The sequence below is a fragment of the Pezoporus occidentalis genome, unplaced genomic scaffold, assembly GCF_034315485.1.
Source record: "Pezoporus occidentalis ecotype Australia unplaced genomic scaffold, CSIRO_AGI_Poc_V1 ctg10, whole genome shotgun sequence".
Taxonomy (NCBI): Eukaryota; Metazoa; Chordata; class Aves; order Psittaciformes; family Psittacidae; genus Pezoporus; species Pezoporus occidentalis.
The window spans coordinates 10,026,908-10,053,136 of NW_026912779.1; the positions used below are offsets into that span (position 1 = coordinate 10,026,908).

Below are 26,229 nucleotides of genomic sequence, written 5' to 3' on the forward strand. Positions count from 1 at the left end.
CATCGCCCTTATCACAGCAGCGCCGTCGCTTGGCTGACCACACCGGGAGAACCATTTCGGAAGTCCTTTTATCCCCTTCCTCCAGCCCTCTGCCTTCTCCAGAGCACAGTGTAATGCACCAAAGCGAAATGACCTTGAGCTAAGCTCTGGTAGGTGATGGGGAGAAACTACCACCCCAAAAAAATTATGCCCTCGGGAGTGTTTATTAACTGTTTTCTAACCTCAAAATAAAAATACCCAAGACTAAGATTTTCTTGTTTCTGAAGAGTAACCTAGCTTACACCTAACTCAGCCGTCCAATGACAAACTGCACATAGATCTTATGCTGAACTCTCAGTCCCTGTTTACCCAAACTTGTCGAGGGTTAGCTAAGGCACAGCCATTTGGGTCTCTCCATTTCCCTGCTTCCTCCTGGTTTGTATTCGAACTGTTTACATTAGTGATCAAGTTGATCTACGAGAAATTACTTATTTTTTTAATATCCATAATGATTTCCTATTGTCTCTTAGCTTTATGAATTAGTTTTACTGTTGCAGTGAATGCTTTTTTTGTCTCCTGACTGCACATTATCAAAGGGACACTTTGTGCCTGCCATTTGCATTACAAAAGCAGTGCATGGTGTAGTCTAAGAACAGAGCTTGAATTTATAGCAGTCGAGTCCTGGATCCTCACACATGCTGGCCTCTGAAAGAATAACGGGGGTTCCTGCATTTGCAAAGTAGCCAAAAAATGGTTGGATCGATATCCGTAAAGTCACAAGATTGTAACCTGCTTTCTTCATCAGCCACCAGCGTATTTAGAGGGAGAGATAAAGAGAAGGCGCTGAGCCCCCTTGCCTATTTTGCAGGCTGTGTGAATTGGTTTATAGAGCATCCCTGCAACCTGCTTTATATTCAGGCGAGGCTGTAAAAAGTTGCCAAGTTGAGGTGACCTGCTAGGGAGGGGGGAGGAAATCAACTCGGAAGCTGCAAACTCGATCCTGTTTATCCCAGGGGACTGGCTTGCACATTGGAGGAAATACTAAACACCAAGAAGGAAGTTGTTTTATTAGAAATGCATCCATGAGGCTGGGAGGAAAAAAGCCTGTGCAAAGTTTGCACAGTCTTTTCCTTGGCTGAGAGCAGTGAGTCAGCCTGATAATGCTGTTGAAGTGTGAGCTGGCTTTGGCATTTAAAACTCCTCGTTGCTTTTTCAGCGCTGCAAGAAAATGCAGTCCATATGACATGGTCATGCTGCAGACAAAGCCAGCCTTTTCCTCTTTCAAAAGAAAATATTTCCTCAAGTTATTATAATAGTTTAATATCCCTGCAGTAAGATTTTTTTCATAGCATTACTGTTAATAAATCCTGGAGCTGCCAGAGCTATTGAACTGCAAACTATGAATGTAAAATCAACAGGCATGCTTGGTCTTGTAAAGTTAAAAATGCATCAGAATATGCAATGTGACAGGATGCTGCATCCCTGTATCACTACAGCAAGGCCATACGCTGCTGCTCAACTTCTGCATTAGCTCATTCCTATGAGGTGCATCACTCCTCTTGAAAAAGGCTTTGCAGCCGGCTTTGGCAACCCTGCCAAAATATAGAAGGTGAGGAAAGGAGGCAGAATCTGACTGTCTTAATGCAAACACGGGGTGTAAAATACAGAGATAACATCCCAGAAGTTTTAACATCTGAACATGTGTTCACAGAGCAATCTGATTAAACAGGGGTTGGGTTGGTTTTGCAGGCAGGGGGGTGGAAGAGAATTTTTGTGGGGGCTTATAAGGGGAGGAAGAGGTACTGGCATCAGCAACACTTTTTAATGAAGAAGTTATGCTGGGGGGGGGGGAGGGAGGGAATGTTCTGTGCTGCTTTTTTTTTCATTTGCCCTTTTGTAAATAATTTTCTTGCAAGAGTTGTCTGTGAACAAGTTTTGGCACTCACTAACATAAATATCCTTTCCAAGGCTGATGGAGAGACATGGTATGGCTTGAGATGCGCTGCCAATACTTCTCTGGTGGCCCCATCATATTACTCATAATGTGAGGGCTCATTAAGGAAAAAAGTTCAGATCATCCCTTGCACAGGATATTACAGAAGTCAGAAAATGGAAAAACCTTTTAACTCATCTAATCCATCCCCTGGCTGCTACAATATTATTCCTTCCATACCATATATTATCACCCGCTGCCTTTTCCAGTTGAGCTTTAGCTAGTCCAAGCAATGGTGCTTCTGCTATTTCCTTTTGGAGACATGCTGATAGACCTCAGTGTTTGGAGCTTACTCTGGCTCCTACCAGTTTTCAGTTTCAGCCGAGTCTATGCAGACACTCCCACACCATACCCAGGTAATTGAGTGGAGGTTTTCCCATGTTAGACATTTCTTTAGTGCCTGTATGCATGTGCACGCAGAAACACACACAGACTGCTTGCAGACACACATTAACTTCTCTTAATACGTTTAAGAAGTGATGTTTTGCACTAGTGCCATGATTATTTGTGCTGATGTAACATGCACTACCCATTCTCTGCCCTGTTTATCTTTATTAGGTTTGGGTTTTTTTGCTCTATCACAGCCAAAAAATAACCAAGGATAGGGTAATTAAAAGAAAAATTGCATCCAGAAGATCAGCAAAATTCTCTTCAGCATAGCACACAGCTGAAAACAATGAAATATTACATCCAAGTGACACCAAAGGAATCAAGGAAGTGCATCATCCAACTTCCAACCATGTTAGAGCTAAAATTCACGTCCTTGAAATCTGGTTTTTCAGTTAAGCTGGTATCTTTATCAGGGGGCCGTGGAAAGGCAGGAAGGTGAACCCCAGCTTTTCCTAGGTGAGCAGGTTTTGAGAAGGAGATAAAAAAATCCCCATCCCTGGGAGGCTAAAGGAAATCCTGACTACCTGATAACACTGTAAAAGTGCTGCTGTTGTTTTTAGAGCCGGTCTAAGACAGATTAGCTCAGGTAAATATCTCCTAACCAGAAGCCTTTTCTCAGCAATAAGTCACTGTCCTTATCTACCTTAAATGACTTTCTAAACAGGTGGGCTCAGAAATAACTCTGCAAGCTCTGGGAAATGCCAGTGCCGGCTGTTGTAATCCCACGGACCTAAGCCAAAAGCTTTTATTTGTGTTTTTTGCTCTCTTTCTCAGGCTGCTTTCAGTACATCAGGAGCTCCCTCTGTAAGCAGGCAATAAAAACGTTCCACTACACCTACTTCCACTGCCCTACCCACCATAGCGACCAGGGTCACAGAGGGTTGCCACATTCAGCCAGGTCCCTAATACCAACCACAGGCCTTAAGGACAGAGCAGGAGCTTTAGGCAGGTTCCCTGGGGTAGTAGCACACTTGGGAGCAGCCACCAAGCAGTTTGGTAAGCCTCCTGCCATGAGCTCAGCTGCCTCTTTTCTTGGAGGAGCCAAGCAGTCATGTGAAGAGAGTTCAAGGCAACCACCACGTTGAAGCCAAGACTGGAGGGGTGGTTTCCAATTAAACATTTTCTATTGGAAAAAAACTCAAAACAACAAAAAACCCAAATCCTGTAAAAAAAAAAAACAAAAACAAAAAACAAAACAGCAAAAATCCCGAAACAAAAAAAAAACACCAACCTACCACTGAGGAAGGAAATGAGAAGATAAAGCTGCTATTTTGCAACACCGCTTTGTTGGCATGAAAAGTCCTTGAACAGATGCCCCGTCCACCATTAAATAAATATTCACAACATATCCTTGTAAAAGAATAAAGCCCACTCAACTTATAAGGAAAATCACAATGTGTTCTTCATAAAAAAAAAAAAAAAATGCATCTAAAGATCTGGGAGGAGGAAAAAAAAATGAGGAGGGAAAAGAAAAAAACCCCAAGCCAGGAAAACAGCTCCATTCTCCGAAGGAGGCAGAGACTCTTGGAAGTAGCGTGCATTCTCTGGCGTTAATTTTCCCACTTAAATTACAGTGATGCTGTAGCCTCATCTCATTAGAGATCATTGTCCCCAGTAGACAGTTGTGTTTATGGGGGATTCTTGCTGTTCCACACCTGCTGCTCAGGTTGCTACGTGATAAAGCCTGCATACAAACAGCAGTCTTGAGGTTGCTGGACTGCAACTGATGAGCCCAGGCTAATTCAGGGGTGATTATGTAGTTTACTGGACCACTAAACCTCTTTAAGCTTGTAATTACTGCCTATTTGAGTAAAGAACATTCAAAAGCAATTCACTGCATCATGCCTGCCACAGCTGGAAGCAGGCTGCCAGCAGTCTGCAGGGACATTAAAAATCTACAGGGATGGGGATTCGAGCACAGCTCATAGGCACTGACGGCGGTGGCAGCCAAGTGCGTTCACATTCCAGCTCACCTTTCCTGACCAGGCGTACTATTAAAGGTGCAATGAAAACTATAGAAAAGCAATAAAGATGACAAATAACGGGACGTAATTGAAAGAACTGCATTTTAATGACTCTTCCCCTCTTCCCTTATACCGGCTAAAAGAAAAAAAATAAGACTTTTTGTCGTGACAAGGGAAGGGAAAGAAAAGGCCTTTTGCAAAAGGGGAAATGCGCTGCATCAATGTGAGTGTTTCTCTTTTGAAGTCAGGGGCTTTCCTCAGGTTTTGAAGTTTCAGAAAGAATAAGTTGACTTGTAAAGTGAACGTGCAATGAGCCTTATTACATATTGGCAGCAATGATGATACAGAGCATCTTAATCACTGAATCTTCATTGAATGTTCCTCACCAAATCTTCATGAAACCCTTCCAGACCTGGAATATGTACAAACCCCCTCTGACTTCTGCATCACTTGAAAGCACTGGGAAATGCCCCAAAACCAGCACACTGCGAAACAACTCCACCTTGCACAGCAACACAAAAGTCATGCATGGGCCCCTACTATTGAGACCAAGTTGTTTGGGTTTGTTTTTTTTTTTTAATATTAAATAAACATCCCTCTGATCCTATTTGCCTTTTGAGTTTTAACCCCATCCTTTTCAAGTCTGCCCCTGCAGCTCTCAATGAGCAGGAAGTTATTAAAAAAGATGCCTTGTGTTTTTGCATAATTAGCAGCCTTTGAGAGTGGGGTCTGGAGGAAGAAGAGCACATCAAATGGGACCTATGACACAGGCAGAAAGGTTGAGAATGGGGATTTTTACAAGTGAGTAAACAAAGGTCTGGAGAGGATCGCTCCAACAGAGCCAAAGAACAGAGGGAAGCTGCCAACACCATCACAGAGCCCCAGCATTGCGCTGGCTTCACCAGGAGCTCTGATGAGATGGCAGCGCCTGCTCGTGTGGCTCTGGTTGAAGAGCCAGGTCCTCAGAACCCTCCCTTCCTCCAGCTACTCCACACCACCATCTCCCTGCTATTATACTGCCGTGTGTGAGGCCTGTGTCCATGGGCCTAATGAGCCGCCCTATTAACTAACTGCATTAAAGCCTCACAGGACATTTGGAGATCCAGAATTCATCAGTGTTATTTCCCTGCCCCACTAACGACTGCCACAGCTGCCTGGGAGAATGGGGTGTGGGAAAAAGCAAAAATAAACAAGGAAAATAAAATAAACCATTGCTTTTGATACAATTAACCCTGGAGTGAAGTAAGTTTAAGAGATGGGGCCTCTTTCTCTCCTCATCTAATAAACTGCCTTGTTTTAAAAACCATGGACATCTCATCTGCAGTATTAATTTCACTGTGTATCTAGACAAATGAAAAAACCCCTATGCACGCATAAGTATGCCACTGTTAACAAACATCATGTTTTAAAAGAGAATATAAAAGCATTCCGGAAGTTTGTTCTTAAAAAGCATGTAAATTCCCAGCCACAACAATCCTCCAGCTAACCCCATCCAAGCTCCAAAGAGCCACAGGCTTATATGTTATCCAGCCATCCCTGTTATTAATATTCATTAGGCAGGCCTACTTGCATTTTCATAAGCTGTGAAGGTGGCAAAAGAAACAATCAGAATTCTTTAACACACAGGCATTATCAATTCAACATCTGCCAAAGAGGAGTGCATACAGATCTGAGGTTGAAATTTAAATGCAATTTACCTGGGCTAAAGCTGAGCTTCAGTTCCCAACACCCAGCAGGCTATTTCAGGTGCTCTCATTTTATCCATCCCAGCTTTTACATCCACAAAAGTTCACTCTCCATTACTTTCACCTTTAAAACATGAGTCCCTCGTAAATTCAATCCTTCATTCCTTTAGCTCCGAGTTCCCTTCTGCTAAAATAGCCCAAGTTCAGTAAGAATGGATATATGAATAATACAGCCAAGTTTTAATGCAGTAAACTTGGCTAAGCAATTCTGCTTTCTGACTAGAGAATTCATTTATCTACACCCATTTAGTGTGTGAAATCCCTTTGACTGGCTTCAGGGAGCAGACCTGTGCAGAAATACAGACTCTCTGACCAGCCTGGGCTAAAATTTAACTCCAAGGGATGAAATAAGAAGTCTCCAAAAGAAAACAACTGCTGTAATTGATTATGTATCCTACTTAGCAAAGAAACCTGGCTGATAATGCTAATGAATTTAAGAATAAACTAGACTCGCGTTTCCATGATGATATTTATATGTGCAAGGACATGCACCAAAAAAAAGTGTGATTTAGATCTTCTGAGAGTCAGGAAAAAGCACACCCCAATTCTCCTCCAAATCTCCAGATTCAACCATAAATTAAAATGCATTTGCCCACAAATTCACTACATATTAATCGCTGCCCTTATAAGAAAAAAAAAAAAAACTAATTAAAAAGGCTTAGATCATCTCCAGGATTTGACTCCTTTCCCTCTCAGCAAATTTCTTGGACAGAGAGGGCTCCCCCATAAAAAAAAAAACAACACCTTTCTCCCCCTGAAGTCAATGCAGTTTTCCATTGATTTCTCCTGGCTTCCAAAAAACCTCTAAAGACCAAACTATACCCTCCCTCATGGAGGGTTGGCAGGACCAAACTTTGCATTTCAGTGCGAATATTCATGGAGAAAGGCACTTCTCAGGGCTTGGCACTGGCTGATGCTGGGGGGTAAAAACCATGCTGAAATGGCAAACTTGTCTGTGTAACTTCAGATATGGTGACAAGCTACAGCAACTTTGGGCAAAGAATGGGGTACCTGAAGGATATGTCTTCATCTTTGTTAAGGTGAGACCCTCAGTGGGTGTCTTCCTGTTGAAGATGAAGGATGATGGATAGACAAGGCCAAGAAGGGGGTCTTCAAAAACCCAAACTGAGTGAGCTACAAGAAGCCAGCACCCACCTCAGTCCCAACCTGAGCATCTTCTCCAGCCTCTGGCTCAATCTCTTTCTAGGTCTGAACACATCAAGCACCACACACATACGATGCCTTCACAGATACTTCCATAATAAAAGAAACAATCAATGTAAAAGAGATAATCAACAATCAAGCATAAGGCTGGAGGTGGCATGTCGCTTTCAGCACATTTATGGTGTGATGGCCATTAATAATTTTCACGGATAATAAGATACAATAAATTAATTTTTTTCAATACCGAGCTCAAAATCCCCCTCTCTGCTTCCCCCTCCTTTCTGAACAGAACTCCACATCTCTATTAGAAAGACATAAACGAAATAGCTAAAGACCAAAAAAATGTCACCACTAAGAACTTACAAAGTAAGAAAGAGCAACCAGGCACATCTGATCTTGTTCTATACACAAACCTTTCTAAGATGACTGCTCCAATTAAAAAAAAAGTCAAATTTATCATTTTGATGATACGAAATTATGAACTTGACTATTATATGCATATATTTTGTTTAATGGCTTCATTTATTTTAATAACAAAGAGAAACTAGATCTTTACAGATGAAAGCTCTATTTCATGGCTTCGGTGCAACTGGGATTTTTAAAATCTGTGATGTTAACCAAAATGTGATAATGGATGCTCTCAAGGGTCCTATTTTATAGCATTTTATACAGAGCCAAACTATACGCGAGACATTACAAACATCATGTTTAGCCCTATTTTAAGAAAGTAGAACTGACTCTGGCGTCAGAGGCCCCTGTAATTGTTTTCCGTCTGTTTCTCGCTCCTCTGAACAGTTACTTGTGCAGCAAAGTCTGGCTGTAGAAACACTGTGACAAACGCATTAGCTTTCCAAAGACTTGTTATAAAATGATATTGAAAGGCACCACTTGCGGGATTTTGGCTGGGATGGGACAAGAGTGATCACAATGTAACTACTTTATCTATAGCAGGCTGCCTTGAAGGGTCTGTTAGCATCCAGAAGACAGACACAAAAAAGATGCTAAACAAAAAGATTAAAAATGCTAACTCTGCTACTGTTTTTATGTCAGTTGATTCCTAGGGCAGAGATAATCAGAAACACCTCATCAAACTTGATCATTCTCTCAATCCTTCTGAAGAACTGTTCATGTTCTCCACTTTCTTTCATTTTTATATTAGTAGATTGAAAACAGTTGTTTCAGACAACGGCAGCACTCATGCGTATATAGCATTAAGGATTCTCCTCTTTAACACATTTTATACGTGTATATACATTTCTACGCAGAGGTGTGCATGCACACATGGGGGTTGATGCAGTTTTGCAGACTATGTCTCTACCCCCAAAACCAGGGACCTGACCACTGTTTTTGGGAAGGGAGCCCAAGATGGCAGCTCATGACTAATGGCTGTATCATCTCTGGCTCGGTGGCAGCGAAGCCCCAGGTCTGATCTGCCAAACATTCCCTTCATTTGCAGCCGATCAGCAGATGTAAGCACATAGGCCCTGTCAGCTTGACATATCATTCCTACGACAATGTCAACGAGTATTAATGTTCAATTATCTGTCCTAGAAATAACCCTCGCCTTTACGCACTGTGTAACTGGGCGCGTGGCACTGCGGTAATCCAAACGACAAGGGCAGAGATGCCCGCACTCACCCACTCGCTGTGAGTTGGCTTCCCAACATCATGATGACATTGCCTTGCGGTAGTGCATAGATGCCTTCCCTCTCCCTGCTCTCCCTGGTTGTAGGGGTTTTTTTTGGAAGGCATGTCGCAAGGACCCCAAAGACCTTTCTCCTCCTCTTCACATGTTGTATGTCACCCATCAGCATATTGAGACATGCTCAGAAAAGATGTATTTTGATTTCACACCCATGGAGAATCACAAGGAGTTTGTTTGCCTTTACAGAGGGCCATAAGCTGCCCATTACCTGTCAGCCTCTCTTTATTTGCTGTGCTCAAGTATACATATATATATATATAACATTCATCATCAAAGCAAACGCCAACAGCAGCTTCTTCCAGGGCTGCCTCAAGATCAACTCAATCCCCAACTACATGGCTCTAGCAATTTCTCCAAACGAAACATCACAGCTTCTCTTTGTTAAAGCAAATTTAAAGTAAGACCCCTAGTAAAGAGATGATTTGAAGAACAAACAAGAGTTCATTCCTGGCATCTTTTACTACTGTTCAAATATTAAAATTATTGATCAGGTTAAATTCAAATAGGATTCTTGGAGCAAAAACCTTATCAAGTGTTTCTTCTTTTAAATCAACGTTACAGTCAAATTACTGTTCGTTCAAACAGGCTGTAATGGAGTTTCCATGATTGTGTGTGTGTGTGTGTGTTACTATGGCACAGCTTCCTTGAACTAACATTCAAAGGTTATCGGCTCTAAGTTATGCTTGCTAAGTCTTCTTATACAACTCACAATCAGAGGGAGGGAGTGGGAGGAAGCGGTGTGATAACCAGTGCCAGCTTTGAGATAAAGCCCTCTGCCTAATCTCTGTTTATTTAGACAACCATCTAACCACAGCACCGGGCATAAAAACAAGCCAGGTGTAGGGCTGAGGGAATTTCTCCTGCCTTATCGTGACTGTGTGATATTTTGGGGCAAAAGGAAGCAGAGCCTTTTTTATTTTCTTCCCCAGGATGACTTTGAAAATTTAAATAATCCTAAAGTTTGATGTTTTGATGTTTGGATTCGATCAGCTCAATGGGCTTTTTTGCTTTGTTTTGTTGGGAGGGGAAGTGATGGTAGCAAAGCACATTTTATTCCACACTTTTGTATTTCTGGAGGTTTTGGAGACAAAGTTTTTGCCATATCATAGTTAAGAATGAAGAGCCTGTTCCGAAGCATTTCCCACTAGAGGGGATTCAAGGGGTTTGGAACAAATATACATATCATGGGATCAAACTGGAGTAAACGGAATAGCTTCTTAAATGTATTTCGCCCTAAAGAGCTGACAGAGGGGCAGGCGCCCAGCACACCTCTGCAGCAGCAGTGCTGAAGCAGCTTTGCCAGCGCTGAAGCTGCTTTTCCAGTGCTGGTGCCAAAATAGAAAAGCTCTTGCAGGTCAGGCCATAAGAAGCAGCACCGTAAGGCGTCTGGCTGAAGGATAACTGATCCTTCCTCCAGCTTCAGCAGCAATATTAAACTGTGCTTGGAAGCTTGCATGTCAGCTGATGGCTCTATTCCTCTCGCCATATGAGTCCAAAGTTGCCTCCGACATACTCAAACATATTTCCCCCTTTCTTTTCCCCCCTCTGATAATTCACCCCACTGTTTACTCAATCATTTTAGGTAGGGGGAAGTGATGAATGTTGCTGAGTGCCAATTTTTTTTCATGTGAGATGAATAACCCCAAGGAGCAACTTACACCAAGTCCCAGGCTCCTGTCAGCCCTATAATTGATGATGTTTTCACTGTAAGGGGTGGGGACTGGGACACATTAGGGCTCAAAAGGGGAAGTAAATGGAGTAAATTGACTCAGCAACTATGCCTTTTGCCATGGCTTCTAATAAGGATAAACTGATTACTGCCAAATGTACTTTAACACCACAGGGAGGGGGGGGGGAATAAATCGATCTGCTCAGAGGAAATAAATGCCATACCAGAAGTTTTTTAAGAGTGAACTTCTATATTCAGAAGTGTAGAAGCACGTTTCAGCAGCATGTTGCCATTTCTTTCTGAGTTGCCATTTACCACTAAACCAAAAATTAATTCGCAGCATTAAAAGGCATCCTAAAGATGAACACTGCAGAACATTTGCTACAAAGCCAATGTACCCTTTTCCTCATCTCATCCTCAAATGACTTTGATAACAAAGAGGTGCACAGCAATGCTCGCCCTGTATTTCGAATGCTGACTTTATGTCAGCATCTTTTTATGGCGACTGGGAGGCTGGATGCTCTGTTTCTGCGCCAGGCTGTGGGGAAGGCGAGCAGGCAGCAGCCCAGGTTGCCAGGGGTGACTACAGAGCTGACAACCCTGGGATCCAGCAAAACCCGCCCTGACTGATGGCTTCTGGGTTCCTGCTGACCTTTGATCCCTCCTGGTTTGGCCGGGAACAAAAGAGCCCGTTCACTGGGGCCCCTCGCACGTATATTTAACGTAAGCGGTCATCGCCTATATGCTGATTAATATGTTTGCTTTACATGCGGTGGGAGGAGGACCGCAGCCATCCTGTGCTGCTGTGCAGGTAAGCGCCAGCTTACCTAGCTTGTATGTCACACAAAGTAAATCAAGAAAATCCACCATGAGGCACATAAAAATGACTAAAACAGGTAAAGACAAATTTGGCACTGACACAAGAGGTTGCAGAGGCTGGCAATGGTGGCAAGAGCTATTTCCCCATATACCCGAAAACCTGTTTCTGTCACTAGAGATTTGGTGCTGCTCTGACACCGAGGGCCATCAGCAGCTCAAACACACTGTCGCAAAGATGCTGCTGGCTACAGCAACCATGGAGGATGCTGTCCGACCCTCAGCAGCAACTTTCATCGCCGCATATTGTCACCATAGCAATGAAGCTGGATGTGGGCAAATGACAAGGGCCTGTCATCACTCAGCCTGCCCTGACAGCCCTCAGCACCAGCCACTCTCATCCAGTCTCAACAGACAGATACATCCTCAACGGGCCCAAAAGTAATAATCTGCTGTTCTGCAATGCTAGCATTTCGCAGGCACTCCCAGTAGCCATGTGCAGCCCTTATACCCTGTGGAGATGCTTTGTTTTATTCCCCAGTGACTTTTCATGCTTCAGGGAAAAGGAGAAGAAAAGCTAGGAAAAGGGGAGCCAGAAAGGAGGCAGCAGGACCCAAACCAAAGATCAGAGATCATCAGGAAACAAACAAAAAAGGGAAAGAAAAGGAAAATATATGTTGCACAAATGGCAGTGAAACATGAGAATTAACGTTTGAAAGGAATGTAATGACACTTTCCATGCAAGAGCTTCAGTGAGGAATAGGAACGTTACTGTGAAAGTCAAAAGCTCCCTTTTAATACTAAACACATTAGTTGTATATAAAATGCATCATCCCTTCACAGAAACAGGTGTTTGGGGTGAAGTCAGGATAACTGGCAAGGTAGCCAGGCTGTCACCAACAGCAAATGCGGCCAACACACTGCTCTGCCTTCACGCCAACACCAAGACTGGGGGTCCCAGCTATTTTCACAGTCCTCCTGCCAGAGATGCCACAAAGAGACATTTAACTTGGTCTACTTCCCTGCTGCCTTGGTGGAAGTACAGTAAGAAGTGACAGAAATCAGAAATGGCAAACACTACCTCATCTAGAGCTCATCTGCCCGGTTGGGTTAATCATAACGTCTCTATTTTGAGAGAATTCCTGCGTGGGGTCAGTTTTTACTCATCCCACCCATGCAAACTCGCCCCTTCCAATCCCAGTGCGTGCAGAAACTGGTGAAAAAGATTCAACTTGGTTGTTACCTTAACTTAGCGCATCACAACCACGCACTTCGTATTTTACTTTGCGTTTAGTCACACAGAATAACCTGATTTAGCAGCAATCCTATGTATCGCGCAAGCCCTCTCACCATTTAGAAAGCCGCCTTTTAATGATATTTAATTTAGACTCGCTTATATGCTACATTTGCTAGTGAACACATTGGCTGCAAGGCTCTTATTTAACACGTTCACCGCACCCCCACAGTGTGCACACGCTCACCAGTCCATGGCAGCCCTGGAAAAGACAATTCATGGCTTGAACATTTTTAAACCTGATTTACCGTTCCAGAGAAACAACTACACAACTAATCTTCCAGGGCAAATGTAACGCCCGAAGAGCAACTAAACTGAAACATATAAATTCCATATATACTTAAAAATATTATTGTCTGTAATTTAATATAACAATATTTCTAGGCCTATAACCTTGCACGCAGAGGCAATTTCCCAAGCATTAATACTTAAATGGGTCATATGCACCACATCTGTCATTCTGTCCTGAAGTCTATGAGGCACAACCAAGACTCTGCAAGCCTATTGATTTTTCTAGCATTTGCTTTAATTTACTTAACCATTGAGAAATCCATCAGTACATAAAGGGCAACTGTCCATTACTGCCTCATTTGCAGACATTCTTTCCCCTCATTTTTTTTGGTAAATATTTCCCCTTAAATCGCTGTGTGTTTACAGTGTAAAAATGAATCCAGAAAGTGCTCACACCTGTTTCTGTTCAGTAACTGCTGCACTGAGGTATATGTAATGTGCTTAAAGATAGAATAAATATCTAGACATTATTACATCTGTGTGCAAAGGGTGGTAAATTAGATCCTAATTACATTAACAGGGATTCTGCCTCCCAGCTTAAATTTTACATGAGCACTCTGTAAAAATCCAAAAGCTCTGCTGTGGTTTCTTTACGAGCTGCTGATTACAGCTACTTCCTATGCGGTCACTAAATATTCTGTTTACAAATAAATGAAGAAGCTTTGAGCCAACTTGCCAGGGTAATAATCCGTGTGTGTGTTTTTTTTAATTCCTCAGCAAACCTTTACCACATAAGCATGGCAACAATCAGAAGCCCTGGCTTCATCTAATTACTCTATCACATAATTTCACAAATTGCCTTTTCACTGGGGAGCCAAGTGCAAAACACGCTCACAGTGGGACTTCAGGCAGCAGCTTTCATTTACTACTCATTTCTTGTTAAATTAAACACAAAAACACCAGTTGTGTGAAAGAAGTCAAAAAGAATGCTTGCAAATGAGCCAGGCGAGTGTATCTTATATTTATACCATTTGCACAAAATAGCTCATTGGCAAGCTGGATTTTTAATGGCACCATTATCGCCTTTAACCCTTTTAAAGCCCAGCGCCAGGCTGCTAAATGAATCATCCCGACCAAACTCAACCTGGTGCAACAGCATCAGGCAGCACATCAGCCTTACTAGCCAACATGGCATCTTTTAGTTAATAACCAGCGAGATGAGCAGCGTGCCCTGACTTTGCCTCCACATAACCCCTCCAGCTTCCCAAGGGTTTAATGGGGAATGACTCAGGGCAGAATTTGCCCCATAAATTCCTGGCTATTACAACCACCTAATATGATGGAGGGACAGAACTACAAATAAACCGAGTGGGATTTCTAAGCGCAATTCCTATTTCACCCTGGTACTGCCCTCTAAGGTGCGGGGGAACCAGCGGGACTCGGGGGCAGAGGGACCCGGAGGGCCAGACCCCTGCTAATTATGCAAGCACTAACAAGGCAGGATTGCAAGCTGCCACTGAGGAACACAAATTATTGTGGAAATAATTGCAGCCGGTGTACCATCGCCGGTGGAAGTGAACCAGGGGTTACACAGCTCTAAGATGACATTTTTTACATCAACAAGTACAAAACTAAAACACGGCCATTAGTAATTAAAGCTGGTCCTTTTGTAGCACCAGAGCCACTAGGTCAGGTACCATTTTACATCAGAAACCAGGCCTTGATGGCTGTAGATTTGCCAGCATTATCTGCACAGGGAGGAAAAAAAAACCATTAGCAGCAGCTGTCTGTGTGCCTCAACACTGAAAATCCTATTCATACAGACAGGTGGAGTAATTTAAAAGCCAATGTGGTGCAATTTTGATGCAACTAATGCCACTGTTTACTAAAACGCCACTATTACTGCTGTTTATGAAAACATTAGTAAAATTGCGTTTTATTCATAAGAATCCTAGGATTTGGGTTATTAACAGCTTCAGAATTATTCTGCCAGGAACTGAAGCTTACAACCCCTCCAGGGTTTATAACCTGCTGCACTGACGGACCCATGCTCGGGTTTCAACAACGAAATCAAGGGTTTATCCTCTGCCATTCCACGCTAGCACAGTGCAACTCCTGGATCAGCACAAAGTCCACGGCAAATAAGCAGACTTCTGCCAATGAATCTATTTATTAGCCAGATTCATCTAATCTGGCAGTTACCTTCCCAAAAATATCACTAGGGACCCCGAAAGCTATAGTTGACATAAATAAGGGCAGTCTAGGAAAGACTTTCACTTCAAAGCTGACTTCAGGTAATGAATAGAGCAAGCCACCTAATACAGAGTTCTACCATTTCCCTTCTGAGTTCAAAGAAAGCCCTCAGAAAACATACTAATACCATGAACTGACCCTTGGTTTTACTAGTGACTCAAGACCACTTCAGTGCCACTAACATGACAAGCTCACTTTTTGCATCACTAGTACAAAGCATCATAGTGGGAATGAGGTTATTTTGTATATTTGTTGGTTTTGGGGTTGGGGTTTGGATTTGGGGGTTTGGAGATTTTGGATTTTGGGTTGGACTAGAAAAGGTCAACCAGTAGCCAAGAAAAGAATATTCACGCTTGTTGTGGTTTAAACTCAGTCAGGTAATTCGTTCGCTCACTTCCCCCCCCTTTCTTGCCCTCCCCCTGCTCCCGGAGGGACGGAGAGGAGAATCGAAAAGAATGCAACTCCCACGGGTTGAGATAAGAACAGTTTAGTAACTAAGGTATAACACAAATCACTACTGCTACCACCAGTGATAATAATGATAAAGGAAATAACAAGGGAAGAGAATACATCATCTCACCACCAGCCGACCGATAACTCGCCCCCCCAACCCGACCAAGCTCTGACCGATACCTCCTCCAACCCTGCAGTCTCCCAGCCCTTCCGGCTAACTCCCAGTTACCTCCTGGGCATGACGTGCTGTGGTATGGAATACCTCTTTGGTCAGTTTGGGTCAGGTGTCCTGTCTCTGCTTCCTCCTGGCTTCCCCTCCTCCCTGGCAGAGCATGAGGCTCACAAAGTCCTTGGCCAAACCAAAACATCGCTTGTTATCAGCTCTGTTCCCGAGCTGAAAGTCAAAACACTGCACTGCACCAGCTACCAAGAAGGGGAAAAATGACTGCTACTGCTGAACCCAGGACATTATCCACCCCTTATTCCATACCATTCACGTCATGCTCAGATCCCACATTTTCAATATACCATCACTCTTATCTCAGTGCACTCTTATCTTAGTGCATGGACCAGTCCCTATAAAGCTGCTGAGTCCATCTGGTCCATGATGTCAGGCTCCATCTCTTGTAACAGTCTTCCAGAGCAGGAGAGACTGTGTGCAGTGTTCACACTCGTGAATAACCTGGGCAATAGTGTCCATTGCTAAGTCCACCCCTCGATCATGAGTCCATCTCTGTGTTGCATCTCTGCTCTGATGGCCTGAAGTGCATTGGGCCCACCAGGCTCAAAATAATTCACTGTCCCCTTCAGCAGTTTCTGCAGCTTGTTGCTGGGGACTCCATACAGCTGCCTTCCATCTCCAATGCTTCCAAAGCACTGGAGGGGCCCAGTGGACTAGATACTTGCCCATACTGTCCCACACACCCTGCCACTCCTGGCTGTCCAGCCTTGGGGAAAACCTTTTGGTCCCCTTATATCCTCGTCTAACCCCAGACAAGACCCAAACCTGACTCTGCTTAACTTTTGAGATCAGACAAAATGGTTGTGGGTAGAACACAGTCTGTGTGTGTGCCAACATGCTGATCCCCATCACAATCAGCAGGCAGGTACCAAGGACACCCAAAGGCCATTCAAAACCTTCAGAACTCTCAACTGATGCTGCTGTACTTGTCACTGGGGCTGGTGCAGCTGCTGTGCTTGCCGGCTCTGCCACCGCCAGCTTCTCTTTTCCTGAGTCCAGATCTTCCTCCTCTGCCTTGCTGGGAAATGCTGCGTGGTCTCCTGCATCCTCCTGGGGCTCGGCGGGCGGCTTCCGGGGAATGCTCTCGGCCGTCGCGGGGCTGGGCTCGGCCGCGGGGCTCGGCTCCTCCGCGGGGCTCGGCTCTTCCGCGGGGCTCGGCTCCTCCGCCGCCTTCTCCCGCTGCTCGGCAGCCGCTTCCTTCTGCTCCTCGACCGCCCCGACCTCCTCCACCGGCAGCCGTCCCCGCGCGGCCTCCGGCCCCGCTCCCGCCGCCGCTTGGTCCCCGGGGCCGCTCTCCCGGGCTGGTTCGGCTGCCGCCGGCTCCCGGGGCCGCTCCCCCTCGGCTCCCCGCAGCCTCACGAAGATGGAGAGTAGGGTGAGGGCCAGGACGGTGAAGAGCAGCCGGACGGCCAGGTACAAGTCCACGGCCACGTCCGTCCCGCCCTGCTGCTGGAGCCCGCCCGTATTACAAGCCATTGCCATAAAGCACAGTGAGACAAGAACCTTAGCCCAAGCCCCACACTTGATAAACACTAACACAGCAAATACCGGCTCTGCGTAAGTTACAACATTCTGAGGCTGTGAGATCAAGAGAAACAACTCTGAGAGACAATAAATCGTCATTGTGATGAGTGGCTATTAATCCGGTCAGATCTGTCGTTATCTCAACCCTTCGTGCCCCACGTTGGGCGCCAAAAAGAACTGTTGTGGTTTAAACTCAGTCAGGTAATTCGTTCGCTCACTTCCCCCCCCTTTCTTGCCCTCCCCCTGCTCCCGGAGGGACGGAGAGGAGAATCGAAAAGAATGCAACTCCCACGGGTTGAGATAAGAACAGTTTAGTAACTAAGGTATAACACAAATCACTACTGCTACCACCAGTGATAATAATGATAAAGGAAATAACAAGGGAAGAGAATACATCATCTCACCACCAGCCGACCGATAACTCGCCCCCCCAACCCGACCAAGCTCTGACCGATACCTCCTCCAACCCTGCAGTCTCCCAGCCCTTCCGGCTAACTCCCAGTTACCTCCTGGGCATGACGTGCTGTGGTATGGAATACCTCTTTGGTCAGTTTGGGTCAGGTGTCCTGTCTCTGCTTCCTCCTGGCTTCCCCTCCTCCCTGGCAGAGCATGAGGCTCACAAAGTCCTTGGCCAAACCAAAACATCGCTTGTTATCAGCTCTGTTCCCGAGCTGAAAGTCAAAACACTGCACTGCACCAGCTACCAAGAAGGGGAAAAATGACTGCTACTGCTGAACCCAGGACAACGCTATACCTAAAGTCTGAGAAGTATTTTCTGGGCAGAAGTTTCTGGTTCATAAAGCAGAAGATGCAGTGGTAAGTCTCCTAGACCTTGCATTATTAAAATGATGGCCCACCACTGAAGTGAAACGAGTACTCTGCTAAATACTATGATTCTAAATCAGGCAATGATGCAAAAGGCGAGGTAAATTAGATAACTACATATTAACTTAAACTCTTTTCTGCCTATTTACCTTCTCTCTACACATCTACTTAGCACTGCTGTAGCTTACAGGGTGAGGAGCTGGAAGTGCAAAGATGAGTCTGATCAATACAGTTGTTCATGTATTGAAAACTGGATTTTCAGCTGAGTATTTTGAGGGAAAGGGTGGCATCACCCCTGGAAAATTTTAATTTTCCATCAACAACAAAAAATTCTCTTCCGCAAGAAAAGTTTTCTGTGGGTAATTTTGATGGGCAGACAGCAAATACACCCAGTTAATATTGGGAATTAGAGTTTCTTGAATATAGATAATGAGAAAAAAATGCGTAAGCTACAGCAGTGCAGATCCATGTAGCTGAATGCAAATGCAGGAAAAAGGAAACAAGATGAGTAAAAAACCAATTCGCTTCTAATGCCTGTCCTGGAGCAACAAACAGACTATATTCACCTCAATATCGCTGTTCTGGTTCGTTCAGACAAGGGTTAAGTTCATGCAAACAGATGTAGGACACTCTATGCCAGAGCAGGGGAATGCATCTTACACAACTTGATGTACTACTTCCAAATGTGACCCTATTTGAAAGGCAGCTTATCTTACACCACAGATTAACACATCTCATCAGATATGCGCCCAACTGGTTTGGTGCCTCATATTTTGGCACTTTACCTGATCTGATTAAGTCATTCGGTAGCTTTCACTGGTGCGCTGTGAAACTCCTCCAAGGGTGAGGGGATTGGCAATCAAAAATTATCACTGGCACTTATATATATAAGCATATCTGAGAATCAACATAGGCTCTTTTGTAGCAACTGTGTTAGAGGACAAGCTAAACAAACAACTAATAGTGAACAACCAAACCCATGAATTTACCCTAATTTCCTGCTCACCCACTGTTTGGCAAGACACCATTGTTACCTTTGGTGTACTCCATATTGCAAATTATTTGCCAAAATATTTGAGTGGATACTTCCAGATTTATAAAATGGTGGTCAGACATTTTCCCTCCCCCTCTCCGCCTTCAAAATGTGATACTTGAATTTCGTACGTCTGCTTTGGCTGCAGAAAGACTACATCGCATCACACATTTCTGTGCCTTGACTGGAGGAGGCTGATTTCCAAAATGAAGCTGCACATGCAAAATGCCACAGCTGCAAATATCAAAATCAAGTAGAGGGTGGAGAAGAAAGAAAAGCAGCTACTGTTGACTTAAAAGTTCTTATTGCTGCAAACATTCTTGCTGGTACTCATTTCCTAGAATATTTATGCAAACAAAAGGAGATCTAGTACAACTGGAGCAAGTGTAATTTAACATCTGAATTAATGTTTATCATGTTTCAACTTTTCAGTATTCCCTCGCTTCTACTCAGATGTGAAATTCTTCTGGTGTATAAATACTAATGTGTTTCAGCAGCTTTCAAATAATTCAAATTCCTTATTGTGCCGGTGGCTTCCACATTGCTACAACAGTGCCTCTAAGGTAGAAACTGGGGGAAACTGGGAAAAAGATATAGCAGCCCTTGGGGAATGGACACTTGCCATCTGAAAACTAGCCCAGGCCATTGGCTACCTTCTGATTTCAACCAAAATACTTCCCTAGACCACTGCTGTTCCCAAGACCTGCAAGGAGCCCATGATGAGTTGTCTCATAGCATGTAGTTTAAAACAACATGATGGTTGTCTTCATCAGAAATGAGACTGAGTAACAGATACGGAAAAAAACGCCAGATTTTGTAACTACACCACACTCCTGAATGTGAGAAGAGCCTAAGTGAGGAATCTGGTTTCCTTAACCAACTGACTAAAGCACCCTATATTTTTCCTTTCTGGTCTAAACTCAAAGGTTTGTTAGCATAGCTCAGCACTGACAACTTAAATAATCCTAAAGACAGCATGCGATTCCAGTACACGAGCCGTGCTTTTCAAGCAATCATGAAGCAACAGCAGCACTGCCAAGAGTATCCCCCCAAAAAACAACAATTTTCTTTAAAAATGGCAAAATTCACCCACACTAGAAAATGAACCAATTCTTGGAGACTGGACAGGAGGAAAAAGCAACAAATTTGAGGAAGCTTAAAAAAATGCTGAAGGTTCTTTTTTGAAGTATCTATCTTCCATCAAACTTTGGGAGGGCTGAAGGGTTAAGAAGTTAATTCAAACCAAGTTACCTAAATCCTGTTTGTTCTCCTTGCTCGGAGCTCTCAATTAAATTCTGACAAAGCCTCAGAATAATTATCTTCTCCTATAACAACATTTCTCATTTTCTCCTGTTGAAGATGACTGTCACAGCACCTCCACCAGCAGAAGGGAGCTGAGGAACCTCATCATACACTACCTGCACCAGAGCAGGAGATGCTCTGGCTCCCATCTTCCCAGCCAAGGGGATGGTGGTGCATGGGCGACCAAAGGCAAGCTCAAAATGCCTGGCTTTTCCCAGGAATTTGGGACAGCTGGCACTAAGAAGTCTTGCAGATGTGGAAGAAAGATTTTTACAGTTTTGCCCACAATAAAATCAAGTGAAAGAGGAGACTTGTGTATTGGGGACAAAGGGGGGACAACCCTCCCCCCCATTCGGAGTCCAATATATGGAAATATGACTCCTGTTACACAGACGAGCTCCAGGAGCCCTCTGGCATTTTGCAGAGCAAGTATCAGTTGGTGCAGGATGGAGACTCATTTAAGTAATATTTTCAGGGGTGAGGTGGTGTTGTTTCATTTTAATGCTTCCAAACCCTCTCAAGAGAAAAGCAAAGAAAATGTTCGCTGGTTTTAGCCAATTATTTCCCCTTTTTATGTTTTCAGCAGCCTACTTTTGTACCCATCTGCCCTCTCGCTATACTCCCTTCCAAAATCAGACAAGCATCCTGCATGGGAGTAGGGGCAGGGAGCCAAATTAACCCCACGCTCCTCCCAAGGCAAAAATCTCATAACCATGGAGGGATGAGAGAAGACATGAAATCCACTTGCTTTATCCTTAGAAATTTGCTAGCCTGTAAAATATTCATACATATACAAACCTTATAGAATTAAGTGGTGTAATAATATTTTTCTATCACAATAACATCCTTGGAGCAATGGAGACTATTTTTCTCAGCTAGATTTGGATATAAAGTGCCTTCTTAAAATACCTGCTTCCAATAAATTCTTTTATACAAATAACAGCTTTGCTAAACAGATTGCATATTGCTTATTATAAGTTTTATTCTTTAACAGCATGGCATTGAGCGATCAATAAAGATTCAAAATCCAGATACATAATAGAAAATAACCTTTCATTTTTACTGTAAAGTCAACATCTTTCAGCCACGTCTTTTACTTTTTGCTCAGCTTCCCATTTCAGTAAGATTTAACCTCTTAAGGAAATTGTTTTAAAAGCAGTTAAAAATAATGATTAAATTATGGGATTTACATGAAAGAAATCCTTGGCCCATTCATTTTTTTAAATCATGGCAATTTGTTTTTTAAAAGGTGTTTGAAGTCCTTGAATCTACCTCTTGGCACCGTTAAAAAAAAAGTAGTTTATAATCCCCTAATGTGCTTAAATAAAGCCTTCAATAGTTTAAATTGTTATTAAACATCTTTTGGGATTATAATTTTATGGCTTTTTTTGCCTGATTAGATGATGAACGTGAAGATCATCAAATACTCATCGTATAACAAACTAATTACATTGTATAATCCCCAAAATGAGGTTTGAATCCCAACATTTCAAATTAAGCTGGATTTAAAGGATGCAGAGAATTCACAATGAGAGAACAAAACACTTGGCAAAACACCCCTGAAACTCCCTTCTTTGAGTTTTGAACAAAAAGGCACCACTGCTGGGACAGAAGCATAGTATGGGTTGAAGCAGAAACTAACCCTGTTGCCACAATTAAATTTACACTGATCTGGTTGTAAGTAAGATTATTGTTGTGACCTCTTCCCTTCCTCCAAGCTTTTCCCTTATTTTACAATCCCTGCTGAGGGCTATACATTACAGTGAGGAGATCTGCTTGAAAAATGGTGGTGAGATATGATCCCTGAATGCTAAGTGATCCAAGAAATAATAAAAAAGAAAATAATAATAATAAAAAAAAGAGAGTCTGTAAAATGTTGCTGGGCTGAAGCACACCCTGAACTTATCCTTAGGGCAACTTCTGGAACCCAGCTCCAGCACAGCACTGATTTGCCCCAGTCCCTTCTCAAGACCCTGCTATGGCATTCAATGTTCATCTGATGCCACCCCACAACATCCCCTCATTTCTGACTCAACTTTCACAGTTTGGGGATGTTATCACTTTCTCACTAGATAATAGCTTTCTTCTCTCTCTCTTTCTTTTTAAACCAAATTGTAACAGGCCATTCTTTCCATCTCAAATTTACAGCAAATTCCTTAAAAAAAAATATAAAGATTTCACAAACCTCAGTATTTACAGGCTGGTGTAATTTTCTCCCATCAAAAATTCCAACAAGCTCCACTGCTACATTTTGCCTAATATTGGCCAACCTGGGCAGCTCTTTCAACCCAGACATTTAATTAAAATTGAGTCAGAATAGCGAACAGTTAGAAATAGAACCCTGCAAAGTCTTAAGTGTAAGTCTGGTTGCCACTTTGTTATTGTTTTATTTTTTTTTCTTTTTTTTGCTGCTGTTGTTATTATTCCAAAGGGAAGAAGAAAAAAGGACAATCTGGATTAATTCATCCCCTGAAGTGTTTCAGAGTGTACTTCCCCCGCTCACAGAGGACAGCTCCTGCCTACCCTTTGGGCGCATGTCAACTCAGTTCTGCACATCAGTCAAAATAACAGGGGGGCCGCAGCCTGACACTGAGTGGGAACTATTGCCCAAACACTTCAGCAACCAGGGAGGCTATGGCCTTACATTTGACTTCGTTCCTTCAGTAAGGAAAAAAAGAACTTCCTCCTACGTGGGAAACGAGAACTAAGGGACAAGCCTTAGAAAATTAAAGCAGTACACAGAGGAAAACTTAATACTCTTGGAGATGGAATAACTTCATGAAAGGAATTTAATCAGCCTATAGGCTTTTGAAAGATTGTATTCGTCCAACACTTATTTTAAGTCTTTCCAACCATTAATCATTAGTATGACATACACAGCAATTACTGTCTATTTTGCTTAATTCCATGCCACTGATGTGTATTAATATTACGATTGTGAGGAAAAAATTATTTGCCTTTGAAAAGGAGGGCTCTCAACTAACACCCCAATTAGGAAGCACCAGCGGTCAAGGGGATGCTGAATTTTGTGCCTAACTGCTGTTCATTTCTTCCCTGCCATTTTCCAGATGGGAAAGTGAAGGCAGGTTAAGCACTGGGGGCAAAAGGGAGGTGTTGCCTGCCCTGACAAGTTCGATGCCTGAACAGAACCACCTCCCTCTCTCTCTTCACCTCCTGCTGCAGGGAAGACCAAATTCACTAATAATAAACAAATAAACAAATGATGTGGTATCTCTCCACTCTGACCACTCCTCAGCGAGGAGCTTAGTTGGGGATGCTGTCATGCCACCATGTAGCACTTTAAGAGCAGTCATGAGGCCCAGACACCCTCATAAATCAACTGGAGTTTCAATTCCTTCAGCCTCTCACCCCCTTACTCCTCAGCTCTGACTGCAGCTACGACTTGGGCCTGTGGGGTTATTTTGCATAGTACAGCACCCCAAGCAGCTTGCCAACATGTTATATTGCTCTAGCACTAACTATAGTGTTGACTCTTCCCATGTTATCAACGTGCTTGCCTGGAGGATATCTTCCTCCACACAGAAGACTCACTGCTATTCTGGATGCAAGAGTTCCCTGGTGCCTTCTGACTCCAGCAAGAGCACTGCCAGCTGAAACACATGCTTGGAAGAGTTTACGATGTCATCCAGACATGTTTTAATTTGGGGAAACTGTCCACAACCCCACCTAGAGTAAATTGGAAAGGTCTGTCTCAAGGTCCTAGCTAGAGAAGGCTGGACTGGGTAAAACAATTCTTCTTTACTGAATTGATCAGACAAATCTGGGGCTACCATGAAGGTGCCAGAAGAAGAGAAGGCTGCCCTGAAATAAACCTGCATGCTTCATCTGTCTGGGCTGGGTATACACAGGTGGTGGTGGATTTTTAAAGCAAGTCAGCTCAATGCAGCAGTTTCATTGACTAGGTCCTGGTTGAGTATTTGAGCCTTCCAGAAGAGACCACCTTACAGGCAGATGTCCAGATGTTGCCTCCAAAGGGCAGCTACCAGCACTGCAGCAAACTCTGCAGGCACTATCCTCTTCTCTTTTGCATACCATTACTGCACAGCAGAAGAATGAAAAGCCACTTGCACTCTACACCTGATCTAGACAAAACAGTGATAGGGTCCTGAGACTGTGCATGAAGCCAGCTGCAAGGTCAGGTCAAGCCTATGTAATTAAACACTCAACAAAGGGTGGTTCCTGCCATGAGGTCTTTCAGGAGTTGCCCCTGTTTCTTCTTCCGTGTTCCCACAAATGGGTTTGGAGGGTGTTAGCTGGCCCAGACTAAGAGAATGCTGGAGACTGCTCAAGCAGTTTAATAGGGTAGACCATCACATTCCTGTGGCTGGGCCAGGGTGATGTTTAAATCACTAGCACAAACAAAGCAAAAGGCCACTTTCAGGAAATAATACTAATATATACTACTTGATTCATAATTCCTCAGCTGGGAATTATGAGGACTGACACACAGTTGCTCTGTGTTCCCTGGTGTGCCTTGACCTGAGGCTCCAGGGCATCTCCTCAAATCAGAACCCAGACCAGCTGCATCAGACTGATCTGAGCATTGCTGCAAGGACAGCATCCCTGAAGTCTTTTGGAGGCCGATGTCCTTAAACTCACATCTACCTGCAAAAAGACACCAGGTGTCAGTTCACCTTGGGTGAGGACCTAGAACTGGGAAGCCACCAAAACCAGAAGGGACCTCAGCCTTTGGAACTGATGTACTGAATGCACCAGGGACAGGGCTAAGGACCTGGCAAAGCTGGGGCACAGCTGATGTAGTCTGCCAGAGAAAGGGATTAGCTTGGAGATATCTGAGGCCCTCTCTGGCCTTGGAGGAGTAGTGCTCCAGCATGAAGGTTCATTCATAGCAACCGAGGACCACGCGGGGCAGGATTCCCTGCCTGATCCCCGTGCTGACAAGAGTCATGGCACATATCTGGTTTCTTGGCTCAGCAGGGGATGGAGGGGAGATGTGCATGAGCACTTCCTCCAGTTTACGAGTACACCCTTGGCAAGGCTCCCATTGGGGCTGGGCAAGCTGGCCAGCTTCTGGTTTCATCCTGACCCTAACTACAGGCAGGGGAGGGAGTCAACCACTGGGATTAGAGGCGAGAGCCGCTCTTCACTAACACCTGCAGATCCTCAGCGCCCCTCACCTGGCCATTATCCTCCCAGCACAGAAAAGCTCAGACATAAAACCTGGGGCCAAAGGCCCACACCCCTGCTGCAGATGAAAACACAGTGACAGATCACCACAATGTGATGACAAAGGAGAATGGCATTAGAAACACTTTTCTAAATGCTGATGTTAGAAGGTGTGGTACACAATATAAAGCCTTGCAAGAAGCTCCAGCACCCGGCTTAACCCCACACACCTGCCCAGAGCTTTGATTTCCAAGCCCAGGAATAAAAAAGCCCCACAGGTAGCTGTGGTAACAGCTGTGCATCCCCCCACCCCTTTATAGCATTAAATACAGGGGTAACTTACACTCTGGGAATGAGAGTGTCTCAAAGAAAAAAATTATTCTTTGCTATTAAACCAGATACATTCAGACCTTTCATCATGAAGCTTCTGACGATCTCTGACAAACATCTGAATAAGGTCTTTGTTTGCTTTTTGCTTTGTTTTTGATCTCCCCAATTGT

At 43.8% G+C, this 26,229-nt stretch overlaps 1 protein-coding gene across 6 annotated transcripts in view; it reads right to left on the reverse strand.

Moving 5' to 3' along the window:
- The window catches only part of MEIS1 (Meis homeobox 1), a 110,909-nt gene that overhangs the window by 27,594 nt on the left and 57,086 nt on the right, over positions 1-26,229 (reverse strand). The window lies entirely within an intron of this gene.